The sequence below is a fragment of the Mobula birostris genome, chromosome 7 (assembly GCF_030028105.1).
Source record: "Mobula birostris isolate sMobBir1 chromosome 7, sMobBir1.hap1, whole genome shotgun sequence".
Classification (NCBI taxonomy): Eukaryota; Metazoa; Chordata; class Chondrichthyes; order Myliobatiformes; family Myliobatidae; genus Mobula; species Mobula birostris.
In genome coordinates this window covers 187,085,330-187,106,763 of record NC_092376.1, presented here as the reverse complement: position 1 = coordinate 187,106,763, position 21,434 = coordinate 187,085,330, and positions in this window count along the sequence as shown.

Sequence of the window (21,434 nt, the reverse complement as noted above, 5' to 3'; positions counted from 1 at the left end):
GAATGGTTGAAAAGAGATAAATATAAATATTTAACGAATGTACTGCTGGTGGCTGGTACAAAGACCCTTACCAGGAAATGGTTATCTCAGTAGAGCCCAACTTTAAATGTAAGGATGGAAATTACAATGGACATTTACAAAATGGAGAAGATAAGAACATCTGTTAATCATAAGTTGGAACAATTTTATTCATACTGGAAAAAAATGGTTTAACTACATAACGCCTCATAGGCCTAATTTTCTTCTCACAATCAATGAATATGTTGTAAAAAAAATCATTCTCTACTCTATACATAGTTTTCTTCTTTCAATTGTTCTTTCTTTCCTCTTCTTTCTATAGGTGTATACCTCAGATAAGTATTATGTGGAGATTTATGACAAATATGATGATATGATATATATGTACAGTATCTGAAATACATCTTATGGAAATGTTTGTTTGATGATGAAATCCAAAAAAAAATTACAAAAAAAAACAATTTCTCCAGCATCTATTGGTCATATAGCTACTCTCACCTGTGTTCTACTCTTTATATACTTGAAAAAGCTTTTAGTATCCTCTTTGATGTTATTTGCTAGCTTCCTTTCACAGTTCATCTTTTCCCTCTTAGTGACCTTCTTAGTTTCCTTTTGTAAGCTTTTCAAAACTTCCCAATCCTCTGTCTTCCCACTAATCTTTGCTTCCTTGTATGCCCTCTCCTTTGCTTTAACTTTGGCTTTGACTTCTCTTGTCAGCCACAGTTGCATCCTTTTTCCATTCAAAAATTTCTTCTTTTTTGGAATATACCTGTCTTGCACCTTCCTCACTTCTCGCATAAACTCCAGCCACTGCTGCTCTGCCGTCTTTCCCGCCAGTGTCCCTTTCCAGTCAACTTTGGCCAGTTCCTCTCTCATGCCACTGTAATTTCCTTTACTCCACTGAAATACCGACACATCGGGTTTCGACTTCTCTTTTTCAAATTTCACAGTGAACTCAATCTGTTATGATCACTGCCTCCTAAGGGTTCCTTCACCTCAATCTCTCTAATCACTTCTGGTTCATTACACAATACCCAATCCAGTACAGCCGATCCCCTAGTGGGTTCAACAACTAGCTGTTCTAAAAGGCCACCTCGAAGACATTCACAAGTTCTCTCTCTTGAGATCCAGTGCCGACCTGATTTTCCTAATCCACTCGCATGTTAAAGTCCCTCACAATTATCATAATACTGCCCTTCTGATAAGCCTTTTCTATTTCCTGTTATAATTTGTAGTCCACATCACTGCAGCTGTTAGGAGTCCTGTGTATAACTGCCATCAGGGTCCTTTTACCCCTGCAATTTCTTAGCTCAACCCATAAAGATTCTGTACCTTCCGATCCTATGTCAGCTCCTTCTAATGATTTAATATCATTTCTTACTAATAAAGCCACACCACCCCCTCTGCCTGCCTGCCTATCCTTCTGATACACCGAGTATCCTTGGATGTTCAGCTCCCAGAGACATGCATCCTTTAGCCAGGTCTCAGTGATGGCCACAATATCATACCTGCCAATCTGTAACTGTACGACATGATCATCCACCTTATTCCTTATGCCACGTGCATTTAAGTATAACACCTTAAGACCAGTATTTGGTACTTTTTGCTTTGATTGCACTGCAACTCATCCCAATGGCTGCAAATTTGCCCCATTGCCTGCCTGTCTTTCCTGACATCTTTACTGCTCACTATCTTAGATTTATTTCTGTTTTCCCCCTCCTCTGCTCTGTCATTCTGGTTCCCATCCTCCTGCCAAATTAGTTTAAACCCTCTGTAACAGCTCTATTAAACCTTCCCACCAGGATATTGGTCCTCTTAGAGTGGGGTAGTTGCACCCAAGGTATAGGGCACCAGTAAATAGGTCAGAAGGAGAAAGGGTTCAGGCAGCTAATGCAGAATTCCCCTGTGGCAGATTCTCCTTAACAACAACTGAATCAAGTTCACTAATGACACAACAGTGGTAGGCCTCATCAACAATGATGATGAGACGGCATACAGAGTGGAGGTGGACACAACCAAAGAGTTTCAATTGAGTGAGAGAAGATATTTCTTCTTATCTACATAATAAATGGTCAACTCTTCATTTTGATACAATATTTCCTGGTTTTATATTCCACCACATGCTTAAAAATTCACGTGTCAAATTACTTCAGAGTTTTCTAAACTTCAGTAAAATTACTTCATCGATCTTGGCTTAATCTGCTCAATTATTCCTCAAGACACAACTGACACATCCTAACAAGCCTATCTGCTGAAAGTACATGACTAAGCCAATGCAAAAATACCATCTAATTGCCAGCTAGTTGCCCCTCCTTTCTCATCAAGGTTTAATCTTCTTTATTGAACTATAATCGTGCTTCTAAATTTGCCAGATGAAGCATCTATTACAAGGAGCTTGCATGACATATAGGCTTTAATGAGTTTCCGCTATGATTTTTCAGGTGAGATACTTTTTTTTCCACAGAATAAATGAAATGAGAAAAATCTTTCAATTCAATAATGCAGATTCTCCACGCCTCTCATGTGGCTGGCCTAAAGAACATTATTTATGACTGATTATAGGGGAATTGCCCACATGAGCAAAACCTAATGAAACAGAAAGAAAAAAAATGATTGATATCTGATCTGGTGGAGCACGTCCAAATGTGACACAAAAATAATTGAGACCAAGGACCTACTGGGAAGTTTTTGAGTGGAATGTTCAATTTATAATATTGTGAAGCATTGGATATTTCAACCCACGATACCTTTCTGCCATTAAATATGCTCTCAGTGGCCACTTTATTAAGAACCTCTTGTACCTGATAAAGTGGCCACAGACTGCATGTTTGTGGTCTTCTGCTGCTATGGTTCCTTAATGTTTTCATAGCTGGTAGGGGTGTGGTTAGGTAGGGTAGGAGTGTGGATAAGCTCCCACCACCTATTAAATGCTCCCAGTGGTGTGCATCTCAAATAGCCCCTGACAACCAAGTCAAGCTCCTGGCCTCAACTACTAAGCCCGGTAGAATCATTTCTACTGACAGTATGGGCAAAGGTCATTCACTGGTGCTACGGAACCAGCCGCTCCGGGCAGATGGTGCTTGTCAGCCGTGGTTGGCAGCTCACCTAGGTGAAGGAAAACTCTGATCTCAAAGCCCACACTGCCTTGTGGCTATATTCACTGATGTGAAAGGCTTTGGGAGTAAAACCCCCCAAAAAATCTGGAGCTGCAGTCCCTAAGGCAGTCATAAATTGAGTTTAATGCTGAATAGCAACCCTTACACTGACACTGGTACCAAAGCATATCTCCCTCTGCTGTTCTTTTCGATTCATCAGCTACATATAACCATATGACCATGTAACCATATCACAATTACAGCACAGAAACAGGCCATCTCGGCCCTTCTACTCCGTGCTGAATGCTTACTCTCACCTAGTCCCACTGACCTGCACTCAGCCCATAACCCTCCATTCCTTTCCTGTCCATATGCCTATGCAAATTTTCTTTAAATGACAATATCAAACCTGCCTCAACCACTTCTACTGGAAGCTCATTCCACACAGCCACCACTCTCTGAATAAAGAAGTTCCCCCTCATGTTACCCCTAAACGTTTGCCCCCAACATGGAAAGGGGAACGCTGCTGAATGGGCCACAACGTGCTCTCCGTATTATGCGGTATTGCTTTGTGTCGACTGAGCACTGCACCATCAATGTCGACATCTAGGGAGCAACATCTATGGCCAATCCTTTCTATTCAATGTTTGATGTGTTCTGCATTCAGAGGTGTTCTTCTGCAAATCATTGTAAAGTTATGTGCCCATGGGTTTCATTTACTGTGAGTGTCACTTTAAGAAACACCTGGATGTGGCTGGACTATGATATCAGTATAACAAGCTGTGACGGACCGCTGAGATTTTCAGTAGTAAGAAGAGAGAGAGAGAGAGAGAAGAAGGACTTTGGATTGCAAGCTGCCAGTAGGAATTTGCTGTAAAATGAGTAAAAGCTGATACTTTCCCATGCCCAAAAGGTTGGGTTGTTTAATGGATTGGATGTGTGACTGTCATTTCGTATAATCCATACATGGATTCTGTTGGAGTATCCTGTGGCACCACTTTCGTTAACCCTTACCTGGATTCCGGTGTGTTATGTGGTAACCACTTGGAAGAAGGGATATTCTGTAACTGTCACCCTGTGATGTTTTACGTGGATTTCGGAACGACTTGACAGATAAGATCTTCGGCGACTGTTATTTCATTTACCCACCGTGGAACCTGTAGAATTTCTTCATGATCGCCTTTTCCCTACATTTTAACGTGGATTTCCCAATCTCTCCCCTCACTAATTTCGTGGATTACTGGACCCTTTTTCACTTTGCCATCTTAAGACTTTAAGAACTGTTCTTAAGCTTGTTTGGGAGCCACACACACACACACACACACATACGCGCGCGCACACACACACACACACACACACACACACACACACACACACACACGCACACACACGCACACACACGCACACACACACACATAACACTGTTAACTTCTGTTTATTTTGTTTAATTCTCTATGAGTAGATATTAATAAAGATAGTGGTTTTAACATCAAAACCTGACTCAATGTGTAATCTATTGCTGCTGGTACGTAACCGTACTACTCGGTTATTTGTGTTAATGTAACTTTCCTGTCAGCTTGAACCAGTCTGGTCATTCTCCTCTGAGCTCTCCCATTAACAAGGCACTTTTGGCCATAGAATTGTCACTTACTGAATGCTTATTTTTTTTTTCAAACCAGTCCCTGTAAACTCTAGAGACGGTTATGCATGAAAATCCTAGAAGATTAGCAGTTTCTAAGATATCCAAACCACCCCATCTGGCATGAACAGTCATTCCACAGTCAGAGTCACTCAGATCATATTTCTTCACCATTCTGATATTTGGTCTCAGCAAAGAGTGAAAATGTTGACCATGTCTACATGCTTTTATGCACTGAGTTGCTGCCACATGATTGGCCAATCAAATATTTGCATTAGTGCATAGGGATACGGGTGTACAGTCTATAAAAAGTATTCACCCTCGATGGAAGTTTTCATATTTTACTATTTTTACAGTACTGTATCACAGTGGATTTAATTTAGCTTTTTTGACACTGACCAACAAAAAAAAAAGACTTCTGTCAAAGTGAAAACAGATTTCTACAAAGTGATCTAAATTAATTACAAAAATAAAACACAAAATAATGGATTGCATACATATTCACCCCCTTAATATGACACACCAAGTCATCACTGATGTAGCCAATTGTCTTTGGAAGTCACATAATTAGTTAAATGGCGATCACCATGTGCAGTTAGGGTGTTTCAATTGATTGTAGTAAAAATACACCTAATCCAGAAAGTCCAAATGTTGGTGAGTCAGTATCCTGGTAAAGCCCACACCATGAAGACAAAAGAACACTCCAAGCAATTCCACAAAAAAGGTTATTGAAAAGCACAAATCAGGAGATGATACAAGAAAATTCCCAAGTCACTGAATATCCCTTGAAGGACAGTTAAATCAATGAAGAACTGGAAGAAATATGACACAGCTGTAAAAGTGGCTAGAACAAGCCATCCTCAAAAACTGAGTGACCATACAAGAAGGGGACGAATGAGGGAGGCCACCTAGAGACCTATGACAACTATGGAGGAGTTAGTACATGCTTCAGTGGCTGAGATGGGAGGTACTGCAAATACAACAACTGTTGCCCGGATACTTCAGCAGTTGAAGCTTTATGGGAGATTGGCAAAGAGAAAGCTACTGTTGAAAAAAAAAACTCATGAAATCACAGCTAGAGTTTGCTAGAAGGCATGTGGGAGACTCTGAAGTCAGCTGGAAGGAAGTTCTAAGGTCCAGTGAAACCAAAATTGAGCTTTTTGGCCATCAGACTAAATCTTATGTTTTGCATAAAACAAACACTATCCATCATCAAAAACACACCATTCCTACTCTGAAGTATGGTGGTGGCTGCATCATGCTGTAAGGGTGCTTCACTGCAGCAGGCCCTGGAAGGCTTGTAAAGGTAAAGGGTAAAAGCAATACAGCAAGATGCAAGGAAATCCTGGAGGAAGACCTGATGCAGTCTGCAAAAGAACTGTGACTCGGGGATGATTTGCTATCCAGCACAACAATGAACCAAGTTTAAAGCCAAAGCTACATAGGAATGGTTTAAAAATGCCAACGTTAATGTCCTGGAGTGGCCAAGTCCAAGTCCAGACCTTGAATATGTGGCTGGAGTTAAAAAGGGCTGTTCACTCACGATCCTCATGCAATCTGACAGAGTTTGAGCAGTTTTGTAAAGAAGAATGGGGGAGAATTGCAGTGACCAGATGTTCAAAGCTGATGGAAACCTATCTGCACAGACTCCAGGCTGTAATTGCTGCCAAAGCTGCATCTACTAAGTACTGACTTGAAGAGGGTGAATACTTGTGCATCAATTATTTTGTGTTTTATATTTGTAATTAATTTAGATCATTTTGTACAGAACTGTTTTCACTTTGAAATGAAAGGGTCTTTTTCTGTTGATCAGTTTCAAAAAACGCCAAATTAAATCCACTGTGATGCAGTATAAAACAATAAAACATGAAAACTTCTCGGGGGGTGGGGGGAGTGAACATTTTTTATAGACGCTGTACCTAATAAACTGGCCACTGGATATGACTGGAGCTGACCTGTTATCCGAATGTCATATTTAGGTTTATCTCCCCGCTTTAGACCATAAGATATAGGAGCCAAATTAGCTCATTTGTCCCATTGAATCTGTTCCACTATTTCATCACAGCTCATTCAATTTTCCTCTCAGCCCCAATCTCAGACCTCTCCCCATTCTCTTCACACCCTGACAAGTCAAGAATCTATCAACTTCTGTCTTAAGTATACATTAAACACTTGGATTCCAGGGCTGCCTGTGGTATCAGACTCCACAGATTTACCATTCTCTGGCTCAAGAAATTCATTCTCAAACCCATTCCAAAAGGATGCCCTACTATTCTGAGGCTGTGTCCTCTAGTCTCAGACTTTCCCACCATAGGAAACTCTATCAAGACCTTTCACCAATCAATAGGTTTCAATTAGGTCCCATCCAGCTATCCATCTAAAACCTTCTTTGACTTTTCACCATCAGGAAATGGACTTCAGTGCATAAAAACAAGAACAGCCAGGATGAGAAACAGTTTCCTCTCTCAGGCCATTAGGCTTCTGAACTCCCTTCTGCTGTTGCAACGAATGAGGCGAACCCAAGCGCAGGACATAGGCACAGAGGTTGCATTAGGATGCAGACACAAGCGTGAGCGTTGAATGGCAAACAGGAGAGAATGCAGGAAGGCAGGAGGTAGGCAGAACTGATCTTGACATGGAGCGACTGAGTTTCATGGGTAAACCTCGGAACTGGAGTAGAACTTAGAAAACTTATCTTGACACGAAGAGACTGAGTTTCACAGGTACTTCTCGGTACTGGAGCAAAACTTAGAACACACAGTCCTAAGTGGCCAGGAAATGTTAATTACCACACAGGCAAAACCAACGATCTGGCAACTAGTGGTTGCAAAGCCAGGGTTCTTATGCTGCAGGTCTTGATGAAAACCAGGTGTGTCATCATCAAAGGGAATTAGGAGAAAATGGGGAATTAATGGTCGGGACCGTGACAACTGCACGGCATTCAATGTGTCACTGGCAAATCTGTTCTGTACTTTACAATATTTAATTTATGTACTCTACTCTATTTATACATAAATCCTCTGTAGATTTTATCCTTACTTTCCTAAGTTATTGTGTTTTATATCTGTGTTATGTGGACTACTGTGCTTTACACCCTGGTCTGGAGAAACATCATCTCATTTGATGCTATACGTGTATATAGTTAAATTACCATAAACTTGACTTAACTTGATATTAGAGGAATGAGCCAGGCATATATCCACAACAATCGCAATAGCACTCCTAACACATACTGCATCCCAGAGTTCTAATGTAGAGAACTATTCATGCCTGTTCTCTTTAAAGCCATTATTCATCATAGAGGATCTTACATACAGTCTTGTGCAAAATATATATAGATGATGGAGTTGATTCTTGTATGAAGGAGTTTGCTCTCAGGTTCCATTTAAATACTCCACCTTACCATAGAACCATAGAACACTACAGCACAGAAAACAGGCCATTTGGCCCTTCTAGTCTGTGCTGAAACTTTATTCCGCTAGTCCCATTGACCTACACCCAATCCATAACCCTCCAGACCTCTCCCATCCGTGTATCTATCCAATTTATTCTTAATACTTAAGAGTGAGCCCGCATTTACCACGTCAGATGGCAGCTTGTTCCACACTCCCACCACTCTCTGAGTGAACATTCCCCCCAATGTTCCCCCTAAACCTTTCCCCTTTCACCCTAAAGCCATGTCCTCTCATGTTTATCTCTCCTAATCTAAGTGGAAAGAACCTACTCACATTTACTCTGTTTATACCCCTCATAATTTTGTAAACCTTAATCTTCATTTCATCCTTAACCTATAACCTCTAGTTAAACTGAAAGAAGATGGTGCCAGTGAAACACATGACCAGGCGACATCCTTCAGACTGTTCCTGAAACTACTTCTTTCACTTCTTTTACTTGTTCTTTCAGAAATGATTCTACTACTATTAGATCCTGCTCTCTACAATTTGTTGGTGTGTTTTCGGGCTGATTAAGCGATCTAGCACTTTGTTGTTTCCAAGGGACATTGGTGAGATTTCACATCAAGTGTGCAGCCTGAAGGCCAAGAGCCTGAAATTGAGGCGCAAGCCCATGATCAATTCCATTTCCCATCAATCTCGCAGATTAAAGCATTGAGGAAGATTGAAATGAAAAAAGTACAAGAGCAGAAGGCAAGTGGGTGCTCAGTGGCGTCTGCTTGAGTGTGGCTGGTCTCTCTCATCGCTCCCAGATCAATGCATTCGATCGGCCTCTTGCTTGATGCTGCCGGAGGATGGTGCTGGAGTCTTGGGCCTTGGGCAAGGTTTAATCAATGCCGTTTGTGGATGAGACTCTGTAGTTCATGTTATGAAGTTTCTGGTTTCTGGTTGCTCCTCTTTTGTTGCTACTTTGTGCTGTTTTGATCAGAGCAGACGAGCTCTGATGCCTCAGTCAACAAACAACACAGTGCTAGATTAAACTGAACTGATCTGAATACTACTGGACAGTTCTGATGACGTGGTTTGATGTATCATATTCTGTGTTTTTCACTTGTCTTTTTGACGATCACATGGTTTGCTCTTTTTTTTGCATGTTGGGGTTTGATGTTTTACCTTGAAGAAGTTCCATGGTGTTTCTTCATTTCATAGCTGCCTATGGGAAGACAAATCTCAGGGTTTGATATACTTTGATAATAAGTGAGCTTTGAAACTTCATTCTAGTCACACCCAACTTCAGTGGAAAAAACTGCTTGCACTTATTCTATCTATATCCATGATAAATTTGTACCCTCTGTCAAATCTCCCCTCCTTCTCCTGCAATCCAGGGAATAAAGTCATAATCTGTTCAACTTTTCCCCATATCTCAGTTTCTGGCAACAACCTTGTAAATTTTCTCTGCACTCTTTCAATCTTATTGGTATCTTTCCTGTAGATACAGTAGGTGAGCAGATCTGCCCACTCCAAATTAGGCCTCAACAACATTTTATACAACTTTAACATCACATCACCCAAAATGTTGAGTATTTATTAATTTCCATAGATTGATTCTGCTCTACCTGCTGAGTTCTTCCAGTATTGTGTGTGTGTGTGTGTTACTTTGGATTTCCAGCATCAGCAGAGTTCCTTGTGTTCGACAAAAGGTGCCAGCTTCTGTCCCCAGAAATACAGGATATACAGTATATTCTATTTCAACAATAAATTAATATAGAGAATGCATGCTTGGGGTTCTTGTTTAACAAAGATGTGCTTCAGTTTTAAAATGTTTTTATTGGCTTTACAGTATTTAGAAGCAAGCCATGAAGTTTACCTAGTTTGCAGATAGACTAGATAAAACAATCAATAATGTTCACACACCTACATTAGCACAATCAAAAAGTTAATTATTTCAAATAATTAATTTTGAATAGATTGGAAGATTTTTTCCCCCAGGATAGGGGATCAAGCAGAGCCATATTATTAAATCTCATCTGCTCAGAGGTGATGTCAATAATCACCTCTTCACAGAAAAGGTTTGCAAATGGAACCCTGTCTCCCCAGAGAACTATTGAGGACAATGATTAATAGAAAAAATTCAGAACTGATGTTAGTAATCTTTTGTTAAGCAAGAGCTTTAAGTGTTATGGAACCGAGATGCAAAGTCTGATTTTACTCTCAGATATGTCATAATCTAATTTATACAAGGTTAAAGATTTGAAAGACCTATTGTAAACATTGTCAATTAATGATTTAGCTTGCTAGCCACATTTTATCTTGTATTGGAGATATATTCCTGTTTCTTCAAATTGTAGAAGGAACAAGCTGATCACACATACTTAAAAGACCTATCAAAAGTTGCATATCAAACTATTTGTTTTTTTTATTCTGAAAATTGGCCAACAACTATTTGACTGAGGTTGAACCAGTAAGTAGAGAAGTTGAGACATTTTAAGATGCAACTGCTCGCTGTTTTTAAAATTGGTTAATAAAATCCTTGAGGTGCAATCATGATGAAGCCAACTGGTTCCTCGCCAAGGTACACCTCAACTTGAATTGAAAATACTGTATATCACCATTCTTTCATCATAATTGTGACTAAGTGTTAATAATCCCTATTCAACAATATCATAAACAACAGGAATTCTGCAGATGCTGTAAATTCAAGTAACACACATCAAAGTTGCTGGTGAACGCAGCAGACCAGGCAGCCTCTGTAGGAAGAGGTGCAGTCGACGTTGCAGGCCGAGACCCTTCGTCAGGACTAACTGAAGGAAGAGTGAGTAAGGGATTTGAAAGTTGGAGGGGGAGGGGGAGATCCAAAATGATAGGAGAAGACAGGAGGGGGAGGGATAGAGCCAAGAGCTGGACAGGTGATAGGCAAAAGGGGATACAAGAGGATCATGGGACAGGAGGTCCGGGAAGAAAGACAAGGGGGTGGGGACCCAGAGGATGGGCAAGAGGTATATTCAGAGGGACAGAGGGAGAAAAAGGAGAGTGAGAGAAAGAATGTGTGCATAAAAATAAGTAACAGATGGGGTAGTTTAGCGAGTCTGAGTCAAAGTGTGGTCGAAATGTAGATTGTTATTAATGATTATGATATAGTTGGGATCACAGAGACATGGCTCCAGGGTGACCAGGGATGGGAGCTCAACGTTCAGGGATATTCAATATTCAGGAGGGATAGACATGAAGGAAGGGGAGGTGGGGTGGCGTTGCTGGTCAAAGAAGAGATTAACGCAATAGAAAGGAAGGACATAAGCCGGGAAGATGTGGAATCGATATGGGTAGAGCTGCGTAACACTAAGGGGCAGAAGACGCTGGTGGGAGTTGTGTACAGGCCACCTAACAGTAGTAGTGAGGTCGGAGATGGTATTAAACAAGAAATTAGAAATGTGTGCAATAAAGGAACAGCAGTTATAATGGGTGACTTCAATCTACATGTAGATTGGGTGAACTAAATTGGTAAAGGTGCTGAGGAAGAGGATTTCTTGGAATGTATGCGGGATGGTTTTTTGAACCAACATGTCGAGGAACCAACTAAAGAGCAGGCTATTCTAGACTGGGTTTTGAGCAATGAGGAAGGGTTAATTAGCAATCTTGTCGTGAGAGGCCCCTTGGGTAAGAGTGACCATAATATGGTGGAATTCTACATTAAGATGGAGAGTGACATAGTTAATTCAGAAACAAAGGTTCTGAACTTAAAGAGGGGTAACTTTGAAGGTATGAGACGTGAATTAGCTTAGACTGGCAAATGACACTTAAAGGATTGACGGTGGATATGCAATGGCAAGCATTTAAAGGTTGCATGGATGAACTACAACAATTGTTCATCCCAGTTTGGCAAAAGAATAAATCAAGGAAGGTAGTGCACCCATGGCTGACAAGAGAAATTAGGGATAGTATCAATTCCAAAGAAGAAGCATACAAATTAGCCAGAGAAAGTGGCTCACCTGAGGACTGGGAGAAATTCAGAGTTCAGCAGAGGAGGACAAAGGGCTTAATTAGGAAGGGGAAAAAAGATTATGAGAGAAAACTGGCAGGGAACATAAAAACTGACTGTAAAAGCTTTTATAGATATGTAAAAAGGAAAAGACTGGTAAAGACAAATGTAGGTCCCCTACAGACAGAAACAGGTGAATTGATTATGGGGAACAAGGACATGGCAGACCAATTGAATAATTACTTTGGTTCTGTCTTCACTAAGGAGGACATAAATAATCTTCCAGAAATAGTAGGGGACAGAGGGTCCAGTGAAATGGAGGAACTGAGCGAAATACATGTTAGTAGGGAAGTGGTGTTAGGTAAATTGAAGGGATTGAAGGCAGATAAATCCCCAGGGCCAGATGGTCTGCATCCTAGAGTGCTTAAGGAAGTAGCCCAAGAAATAGTGGATGCATTAGTGATAATTTTTCAAAACTCGTTAGATTCTGGACTAGTTCCTGAGGATTGGAGGGTGGCTAATGTAACCCCACTTTTTAAAAAAGGAGGGCGAGAGAAACCAGGGAATTATAGACCGGTTAGCCTAACGTCGGTGGTGGGGAAACTGCTGGAGTCAGTTATCAAAGATGTGATAACAGCACATTTGGAAAGCGGTGAAATGATCGGACAAAGTCAGCATGGATTTGTGAAAGGAAAATCATGTCTGACGAATCTCATAGAATTTTTTGAGGATGTAACTAGTAGAGTGGATAGGGGAGAACCAGTGGATGTGGTATATTTGGATTTTCAAAAGGCTTTTGACAAGGTCCCACACAGGAGATTAGTGTGCAAACTTAAAGCACACGGTATTGGGGGTAAGGTATTGATGTGGATGGAGAATTGGTTAGCAGACAGGAAGCAAAGAGTGGGAATAAACGGGACCTTTTCAGAATGGCAAGCGGTGACTAGTGGGGTACTGCAAGGCTCAGTGCTGGGACCCCAGTTGTTTACAATATATATTAATGACATGGATGAGGGAATTAAATGCAGCATCTCCAAGTTTGCAGATAACACGAAGCTGGGTGGCAGTGTTAGCTGTGAGGAGGATGCTAAGAGGATGCAGAGTGACTTGGATAGGTTGGGTGAGTGGGCAAATTCATGGCAGATGCAATTTAATGTGAATAAATGTGAAGTTATCCACTTTGGTGGCAAAAATAGGAAAACAGATTATTATCTGAATGGTGGCCGATCAGGAAAAGGGGAGGTGCAACGAGACCTGGGTGTCATTATACACCAGTCATTGAAAGTGGGCATGCAGGTACAGCAGGCGGTGAAAAAGGCAAATGGTATGCTGGCATTTATAGCGAGAGGATTCGAGTACAGGGGCAGGGAGGTACTACTGCAGTCGTACAAGGCCTTGGTGAGACCACACCTGGAGTATTGTGTGCAGTTTTGCTCCCCTAATCTGAGGAAAGACATCCTTGCCATAGAGGGAGTACAAAGAAGGTTCACCAGATTGATTCCTGGGATGGCGGGACTTTCATATGATGAAAGACTGGATGAACTGGGCTTGTACTCGTTGGAATTTAGAAGATTAATGGGGGATCTGATTGAAACGTATAAAATCCTAAAGGGATTGGACAGGCTAGATGCAGGAAGATTGTTCCCGATGTTGGGGAAGTCCAGAACGAGGGGCCACAGTTTGAGGATAAGGGGGAAGCCTTTTAGGACCGAGATTAGGAAAAACTTCTTCACACAGAGAGTGGTGAATCTGTGGAATTCTCTGCCACAGGAAACAGTTGAGGCCAGTTCATTGGCTATATTTAAGAGGGAGTTAGATATGGCCGTTGTGGCTACGGGGATCAGGGAGTATGGAGGGAAGGCTGGTGCAGGGTTCTGAGTTGGATGATCAGCCATGATCATAATAAATGGTGGTGCAGGCTCGAAGGGCCGAATGGCCTACTCCTGCACCTATTTTTTTCTATGTAAAAAAGTTGAAGAGCCGAAGAAACTACAGATGGGGAGCAGTGAGAGATGGTTTCACTGAACTCCCGTCGAAGAGAGGATCTAAACTTCTTCGGTGTAGGCATCACCGGAAGAGGCTTCGCAGTAGCGAATTTAAACGCAAACAACAGGAATTCTGCAGATGCTGAAAATTCAAGCAACACACATCAAAGTTGCTGCAGATGCTGGAAATCCAAGCAACACTGCAGATTCTGGAAATTCAAGCAACACTGCAGATGCTGGAAATTCAAGCAACACTGCAGACAATATCATACTTCACTAGATGAACTGAGGCAGCTCATCACTACTTACAAAAGAGTACCTACAAACTTCAGGCCCCTGAACTGATTCTACAACTTCAAGTTGACAACTCATGTTCTCAGTATTATTTATGTATTTATTTCCTTATGCATTTATTTATTTATTTTTGCACAATTTGTCTTCTTTTGCATATTTTTGTCAGCCTTTATGTATGATATATATATATATAAATAGATAGATAGATAGATAAATAATAAACTTACTTTGACAGCTGAGCTTTGAAGTGTAACATAATGTATGGTCAACAAATGCTGCTCTTACCACATACATTTAATAAGGCAAAAGTGATTAAGAATTACCATTACAGATCAGTACCAAAGAAGTATTAATTGCATGTACACTGAGATTGTGTTATTTATATTCAAAGTCAATTGTTAATTATAACTGTTAAAGAGAAATATTGTCAATTAATAAAAGTTAAGTAGATTTAAATAATAAAATGACATTTTTCCAGAAACTATAAAATTGACAGCTGGGTTTATTTTCACAAAGGTCCAGAAGATGCTTTGAGTGAGATTCCCAGTGACAATCAGAAAGTTGCATTGGTCCTGGGAGAGATACCTTATGAGTTTTGTTTGCAATGTGTTAATGAGTTCCTATTGATGTACATCCTGTCACAGCACTATCCACAATATCAGAATCACTACACACTTTGATCCTCTTGACCTTGTTTCATGCTTGCTTGTGCTCTGTCTTCTGCTTATGTTGTCTCCAAGTCCCCTTGTTCTATTCCAGATACTTTTGGGATTTCATCTCCTCATCTTCAGTTTTCAGCAAGGAATCACGAGGAAAATGATCACTCTGAAAAAGAGAAATAAACATCTACAACAAGGTAGAATGATCGTCGTGCAGAGAGGGTGTGGTGTGTGGGAGAAGTAATAAAGAAATAGCAAGATTGATATTATTCTTTGGTAATTATTTGTTATGGGAATTTATGAACAAGTTGGATAGGGAACTATTTAGAATGCTGCCAGAGGCATCTGAACATTAAATAAAAAGAGGTTCAAAGTTGAACAATCACACGCACATTAAGAAATTATCATCAAGTTGCCCCTTTATATGACTGACCTGCTGCTGTGTACAATTATGTAGAGAGGCTATTGACAGAGATTTTAGTATTAAAGCATTTTATAATCAATCAAGTGAATTATCTGGGGACTTCAACAAATATGTTCTGCAAGGTGGTTTCACAAAGCTTGTTGACATAATCATTTCATTTGCTAATATAACGTTTATAGTTGCTTACTTATTATAACATGACAGGAGTCTGTTCAGCCCATCTGCTGCTGCTGATCCTAGCAGAGGATTTGTATCAGTTCTATTTATCTTCTTTCATCGACTGTAGCATTGCAACATATTCTTCTTAACAAATGCATCAACACCCATTTGAGTCTTTTGCTAACTATGTAAGATTTCAAAGTTCAAAATAAATTTAGTACTAAAGTCAGTACTTTATATATCACCAAATATATGGACAGAATCAAAAGAATCTACAGAAAGTTGTAAAATTAGTCAGTTTCATCATGGGCACTAGCCCCCACAGTATCGAAGACATCATCAAGGATCAATGTCTCAGAAAGGCAGCGTCAATTATTACGGACCCCTATCACCCAGGACATGCCCTCTTCTCATTGTTAACATCAGGAAGGATACACACACACACACACACACACACACACACACACACACACACACACACACTATTATTTATTTATTTATATTGCTATTCTTATCATGTATTGCATTGTACAGCTGCCACTAATTTCATAGCATATGCTGGTGAATTTAAACCTGATGCTGATCCCGATTCTGATTCAAATAATACCCTGAGATATATTTTCTAGCAGCAGTTCACAGTAAAGAACTACAATTGAATCAATAAGAAACTACACACACAGAATGACAAACAAAGTGCAAAAGAATACAAACTGCAAATACCAAAAAAAATAATAATAGTAATAATCAATAGGTAGCTAGGTAAATGAATGATATTGCGTGCATGAGTTGTAGAGTCCTGAAAGTGAGTTGATAGGTAGTGTTCAGTGAAGTTGTGCACGTTGGTTCAGGAGCCTGATTTCTGATGAGTAATAACTGAACAGTGGATAATTAAACTAGCAGCATAATTTTCGTATGGAGGAGGAATCTGAAGCACAACGCAGAAGTGCACATAATCACCAGGAGAACATAGAAAACCTACACAGAGAACTCCCATGGTTAATGGAGTTGTGATACAACAGTATTCGCTGCTCTATTCCCGTACTGCTCCATAGCAGATATTCACTGGAACGATAATTTTGTTCGTAACCTGCCCAGTCCCAATACAAACCTAGCATCTATAACTAGAGAATCTCTGGAGTGTCTTGCCTTCACTGACATGAAGTTGCTGTTGAAAAAATCTGTCAGTTTTCTCAACTGCTTCCTTCAGCTACCTCTATGTTTGAAAACCAAACAAAGAGGACTCCAGACTCCAACTAAAAAAATATAATGTTGGGATTTTATTAATGGGCAGTTAATCTCTGCCTTGCCTTAGCCCTGAGTTGACGTAGTAGTAGTGATCTTTTTCATGGGCTCAGTGAACTGAAAGGTCTGTTTCCATGCTGTATCTTTCAATAACTTAATGACTCTATGGATCTACCCCAAAATTTATTGCAGTTTTGGAAAGTTTTCCTTTCAATGATGTCACAAAGTGCACTGACAATATCAGAACTCAAGTGTGGAGGAAAGTCAGGCTCCAATGAACAGTTGGCAACTAGGGTTTGTTCATAAAATATTTCACAAGAATATTGATGGTTTGGCTTATCGACACTGCAAGAAGTAACATTCTCAAAACTAGGGCTCTGCAATTAGCACTAATCAGCCATCTGCTTAAATAATATCAGTAACATGGAATCTCTGAGCCAGGAGTGATTATGCAGAAAGTTTGAAGTTAATAACTCATCAGAAGTGATTGATAAGTTCATGGCCTAAAGTAGAATGAGATGAGTTATTAACTGCAAACGTTCTGCATTAACACTCAAAGAGGTGACCTGCATGTGCATGTAACAACAGCTGTATAACTCATCTCTTTCTACCTTAGGCCACAAACTTATCAATCACCCATCTGTGGACACTTTCTGGAGGTCCAAGATCTGTATGCTCCATGACTGCTGGACTAAATGTGTAAATGTAGGAGGGGACCACATTGAAAAATAAATGTGCTAGGTTTTCTAAAATTGACTGCTTCTGCCTTAGGCCACAAACTTATCAATCACCCCACGTATTTATAAGCATCTTCCTAACAGATCCTGCAAACTCAAATAGTGTCAGAAGCCCTCAACACATGTCAAAAGTCCTGCCAAAGGGTTTCGGCCTGAAATGTCAACTGTACTTTTTTCCACAGATGCTGCCTGACCTGCTGAGTTCCTCCAGCACTTTGTGTGTGTTGCACTTATTTAAAGAGTACTAGATCCTATTGAGCATCGATCTATTGTAATCTTCAAAGTCAGAGAACTTGACAGGTACTTGAATGAGCAATGCATAGAGGAATATAGAATAAATTCAGGTTACAGAGATTTGTATAGGTAGTGTGATGGTTGGCATAAACGAGTTGGACTGAAGTGCTTGCTTCTATGCTGCACAAGTCAGTAGTTCTGCAAGTATCCTGACTGTTTGCATCACGGCTTGGTAGAGAAACACCAATGTCCAAATTGATAAGAAAGTGAGATAGATCAGATGGATGATTGGGTTACAGAGAAAACCTTGCACTTAATATTAGTAGGACCAAAGAATTGATTGTGGACGACTTCAGAACGGGTAAGACGAGGGCACACACACCAGTCCTCATTGAGAGATCGGTAGTGGAAAGAAAGAGCAATTTCAAGTACATGGATGTCAACACCTCTGAGGATCTATCCTGGGCCCGACATATCGATGCAGTTACAAAGAAGGCATGACAGCACCTATATTTCTTTAGGATTTTGTGGAGATTTAGTATATCACATAAGAACACTCACAAATTCCTACTGTGAAGAGCATTTTAACTGGAGGCAGGGAGGGCACTGCACAGGATTGAAATAAGCTGCAGAAAGGCATTAACACAGTCAGCTTAATCATGGGCAATAACCTCCCCAGCATGCGGATATTTTACAAAAGTGATATCTCAAGAAGGCAGCATCCATCATCAAGGACCCCACCACCCGGACCCCCCTTCTCATTGCTACCATCAGACAGGAGGCACACACTCAGTGACTCAGGAACAGCTTCTTCCCCTTGGCACCAGATTTCTGAATGGACATTGAACTCATGAACACTTTCGCACTACTGTTTTTTTCTCTTTTTACACTATTTATTTAACTTTTTAAATATATATATATTTACTGTATTTACAGTTTTTTCATTGTGTATTGCATTGTACTGCTGCTGCATAACAACAAGCTTGATGACATATGTCACCGATATTAAACCTGATTCTGATATTCGTATATTATGACATCACCAAGTTCGGAAATGAATATTAGGCTTCAAACGCAAACAACAGGAATTCTGCAGATGCTGGAAATTCAAGCAACACACATAAAAGTTGCTGGTGAACGCAGCAGGCCAGGCAGCATCTCTAGGAAGAGGTGCAGTCGACGTTTCAGGCCGAGACCCTTCGTCAGGACTAACTGAAGGAAGAGTGAGTAAGGGATCTGAAAGTTGAAGGGGGAGGGGGAGATCCAAAATGATAGGAGAAGACAGGAGGGGGAGGGATAGAGCCAAGAGCTGGACAGGTGATAGGCAAAAGGGATACGAGAGGATCATGGGTCAGGAGGTCCAGGAAGAAAGACGGGGGGGGGGAACCCAGAGGATGGGCAAGGGTTATATTCAGAGGGACAGAGGGAGAAAAAGGAGAGTGAGAGAAAGAATGTGTGTATGAAAATAAGTAACAGATGGGGTACGAGGGGGAGGTGGGGCATTAGCGGAAGTTAGAGAAGTCGATGTTCATGCCATCAGGTTGGAGGCTACCCAGACGGAATATAAGGTCTTACACTTCCTCCCTTACCACCATTCAGGGCCCCAAACAGTCTTTCCAGGTGAGGCAACACTTCACCTGTGAGTCGGCTGGGGTGATATACTGCGTCTGGTGCTCCCGATGTGGCCTTTTATATATTGGCGAGACCCGACGCAGACTGGGAGACCGCTTTGCTGAACACCCACGCTCTGTCCGCCAGAGACAGCAGGATCTCCCAGTGGCCACACATTTTAATTCCACATCCCATTCCCATTCTGACATGTCTATCCACGGCCTCCTCTACTGTAAAGATGAAGCCACACTCAGGTTGGAGGAACAACACTTTATATTCCGTCTGGGTAGCCTCCAACCTGATGGCATGAGCATCGACTTCTCTAACTTCCGCTAATGCCCCACCTCCCCCTCGTACCCCATCTGTTACTTATTTTTATACACACATTCTTTCTCTCACTCTCCTTTTTCTCCCTCTGTCCCTCTGAATATACCCCTTGCCCATCCTCTGGGTCCTCCCACCTTTGTCTTTCTTCCCGGACCTCCTGTCCCATGATCCTCTCGTATCCCTTTTGCCTATCACCTGTCCAGCTCTTGGCTCCATCCCTCCCCCTCCTGTCTTCTCCTATCATTTTGGATATCCCCCTCCCCCTCCAACTTTCAAATCCCTTACTCACTCTTCCTTCAGTTAGTCCTGACGAAGGGTCTCGGCCTGAAACATCAACTGTGCCTCTTCCTAGAGATGCTGCCTGGCCTGCTGCGTTCACCAGCAACCTTTATGTGTTATATTAGGCTTCAAACATTTGGCTCCAGAACCACAGTAGATAACATCACTCACCTCAATACTGAACTAATTTCACAACCTATGGATGCATTCTCAGGGACTCTTCAACTTGTGTTCTCAGGTTTATTTATTGGTATTATTATTTATTTTGCATTTGCACAAGTTGTCTTCTTTTGCATAGTGGTTATTTGTCAATCTTAATGCATGGAATTTTTCATTGATTCTATTATATTTCTTTGTTCTACTATGAATGCCCATAAGAAATTGAATCTCAAGGTAGAATGTTGGAACACAAATGTAAAGAAATAATCCTGCACCTTAATAAGACACTAGTCAGGCTGCACTTAAAGTATTGTCAACAGTTTTGGGCCCCATATCTCTGAAAGAATGTGTTGTTGTTGGAGATATTCCAGAGGAGGTTCATGAGGGTGATTCCAGGAATGAAGGGGTTAACATGTGAGGAGTGTTTGACAGCTTTGGGCCTGTACTCACTGGAATTTAGAAGAATGCAGGGGGATCTCATTGAAACCTATTGAATGTTGAAAGAACTAGAGAGGGTGGATTTGCAGATGATGTTTCTTATGTTGGGGGTACCCAGAACTAGAGCGCACAGCCTCAAAGTTGATTGGAATCACTTTAGAGCAGAGGTAAGGAGGATTTTTATTCGCCAGAGAGTTGAAAGACTGTGAAATGCTCTGCTACAGACTGCGGTGGAGGCCAAGTCTATGCATATATTTAAGGCAGAGGTTGATTGTCTCCTGATCGGTCAAGGCATCAAAGGATATGGTGAGAAGGCAGGTGTATGGGATTGAGTGGGATCCGGGATTATGATGGAGTGGCGGAGCAGACTCAATGGACTGAATGGCTTAATTCTGCTCCTATGTCTTATGGTCTTGTGGTCTTATGTGGTGATATATGAGTACTTTGATAATAAACTTACTTTGAAATTTGACCTTTGATGTTCGAAGATAATATTTGACTAAATGTATTTTCTTCGGTGTGGTTTTCTACATCAGCTGGGCGGGCTTTCATGCTTTCTGTCTCAGCCTTCTTTTGTGCTCTCCATACAGATTCATTTAAATGTTTGTATTGAAAATCTTTGGCTGCATATGGTGAGCAAAGATGAAGTAACAGCGGTTTGTTTCTATTTATTGATTCTGACAATCAATCAGTTCCAATCTTTTGAGGTTTATGGTGCATTGGTGCTGTTAGACCATAAGAAACGGGAGCAGAATTAGGCTATTTG